The following is a 3,094-nucleotide window of genomic DNA, read 5'->3' on the forward strand; positions in this document are numbered from 1 at the left end:
AATAACCATGTTTTGTGAAGGTTTGATTTTTTTGGATGTATTTATTTATCCTTATAAGTGGTTTTAAGGCATTGCTGGTCTGTAACTCTCTGGTGCGTGTATATTCATTACACCTGAAAAAATCCTGTTGGGTGAGTGCAGAAGCATTTAACATACATAAAACTCAAAAGTCGTTTTATAAGCTGTCTTCAAACAAGGAAGTTGAATTTTCCCAGAATCAAATTGGCTCACATTTCAAGGGAAACTCAGAACTCACAAAATACCCATTGCATTTTTTTCTATGCCTAGCTAAACTCCTTTTATTTTTTTCACTTTTGCTTTAAGTGAGTATACACTGCTGTAAATTCAGGTGGCAGGTCTCCTCAGTAGAGATAAGATTGGACGTTTCACCTATCAGAGGACTTTGGGGGCTTTGTTCAAGTTCTCTTTCATCAGATTTGAAGGCGTAATTGTTAGACTGTTGTAAACTGAGAAGTTTCTGGAGTCACAGAAACAAGGGAGACTATGTAGCTGCTTGAAATAGGTGGGTATGCACTAATCCACAGGCGGGAGTCTGCAGAGAAAAGAATTCTGTGTCAGTAGAATGGGAGTCAGCAAAAAGGAGTCCCCCTGCTTCCCTCTAAAGTTGTAGCAATAAAATGAGCTGGATCATCTAATTCTAAGGTGGCATGATCGAAGTCCTCAAAAGATACATAAACAGAATTCAAGAAGTTCATACGGAAAAATCATATTTTTATATTTAGCAACCTCTAACTGAAATTTAGCATTTTCTTTCTTTATGAATATAGGAAACAAGTGGTAATAATAATAATTGTACTTGTGACTTTGTCCCCAAGAAGAATCACAGATTTTTTATAACTTATTAGAGATGTGAGTTATCTCAAAATATTATTTACACTCATCACTACTTGGAAATTTCTATAGTTATTAGACCCATCTCTTGATTTTATTTATTGTAATAATAAACACATATGTCTGTATCACACATTTCTTAACATTTGATAATTATATATCAATATAATTGGCTTCCCTTGACATCCTATACATTTTGGTTTTTGCATTGAAAACATTATTCAAAGAAAGGGTTCCCCAGACTAGCAAACGGTCCATAAATCAGAAGAAGTTAAGAACGCTTAAACTAGAATTTGTTTCTCAGTGGTACATTATGTGAAACCTACATTTCTCTTCAGAAGACTGCAGATTACACAAGTGAACTGATTTGTCAAAAATAAGACAATTAATGAAAACAACCTAAAAGCCTTATAACAGGGGAAAGGTAAATAGATGTTTCAGCATTAAAAAGGAATAAGCTACAGATACTTGCAACAAGACAGATGAACTCCAAGCGCATTTATGAAAAGTAGAAAAAGCCAAACTCAAAAGGCTGCATACCATATGATTCACTTATAAGACACTATTTCCAAGTCGAAACCATCATTGCTTGGCTGAGGGTAGAAAGCAGGGAACAAGGATTGCCAACAAAGAGGGACAGGGGACTTTGGGGGCTTATAAAATTTTTGTGTTTCAATATATGTAAATTGTACCTTAAAATGCTCTAAATGTAATCCATATGCTGGTTACCTGAATATTCCTCATCTTCTAGCTCTCCCTTGGTCTCACCTGGTTCCCTCTGCTCTAACCACCTGCATCTGCCCCATCTCAACCCCACCTCCACTGCTACTCTCTTCGCTCCTCCTTGCCCAGGTGAATGCAGCCTCTTTTCTGTGGTTTTTCTAACATCACCTCCCAGAAGACAGTTGGGCATAGTTAGTACATAATTTATAGCCAAACCCATACACTTTTGAGCATTAAAGTGATTACTCTGGGGCCACAGGTGCAGACCATGAGGCTATCCTGGAAAACTAGGATCCACAGCTCCTTGCTGTGGGAGATGCTCACTCAAGGTTTAGGGCCAGTGATGGGCAGCGGGTCGGGGGCTGGTCCCTGCCCACGTCATCCCGAATCCTCTCTCAGCTTGCCCACTCGCAACCCCCAAATCCCTCTTCATTTGTTGTGCAAAGCAAGTTATCAACCCTCTCTCTGCTTCATTCCTCACCCTGTTCCAAAGTCCAAAAGCCCAGCAAGGGGCTCATACCAGTCAGTTATCTCCCGTGGTATGATTCTGCTGTCTGCTCTTGAACCCCCAGAGACAGTAGCAGTCATAGCTAGTGGGTCATGATTATTTAATAAGCTGAGCTCTTCCTGTGGATTATACGATACCTGCCTTTTAGGCCTCTGTGAGGTAATTAAAATCACTATGCCCATTTTACAGATAAGCAGACGGAGGTTCTGCAGCATCAAATAATTCTGGAAAGCAGCAGAGCTAGGAGTTCAACCCAAGTGTCTGAGACAGCAGGTGACCAGCAGAACACTTACATCAGGCCAACATTGCCCTTGCCTTGTTCGGGGCACAGAGCACAGGTTTGCACGGAGCCAGTGTTTGCTGTCTGCCTGCCCCACCTCCACCGGCATGATTGCATTGTTTAAACAACCAAAGGAACTCAACAGCTGCCAGATAGCCCAGCGGTTTCCATTGTATTTGGAGCTGTGTGAGCTCAAATGATCGGTGAAGAGATTTGCCCAAATGTGAGCTCATGAACTCCGGCTCAAGAACCAGGAGAATGTCTCCTCCACTCATGATAATCTTGTTCAGAATTGTGAAGCTGCTTCCCCTCAAGGCATTAAAACTTAGACTTGACACCACACCAGTAATTTCTCTGTGACTCCAGATGTGTGAATGCAAGCTGAAAATGTAAATGGAGAATTCAGGTATTAGTCTAACTATTCGTAGCTGAATATGGAGAGTTTGAAATGCCTCCCAGGCAGATTTAACTTTTTCATTTCATCCAAATGCTTAAGAGTAAGGCAAAAACACCATGGCTTTATATAACTGATGTTCCCTTCTTTTATTTCTTTTCTTTTTTTTTTTTTTTCTTTTTGAGACGGAGTCTCGCTGTGTCCCCCAGGCTGGAGTGCAGGGGCGCGATCTCGGCTCACTGCAAGCTCCACCTCTCGGGTTCACGCCATTCTCCTGCCTCAGCCTCCTGAGTAGCTGGGACTATAGGCACCCGCCACCACACCTGGCTAATTTTTT

Source organism: Theropithecus gelada, chromosome 3 (genome assembly GCF_003255815.1).
Source record: "Theropithecus gelada isolate Dixy chromosome 3, Tgel_1.0, whole genome shotgun sequence".
Taxonomy (NCBI): Eukaryota; Metazoa; Chordata; class Mammalia; order Primates; family Cercopithecidae; genus Theropithecus; species Theropithecus gelada.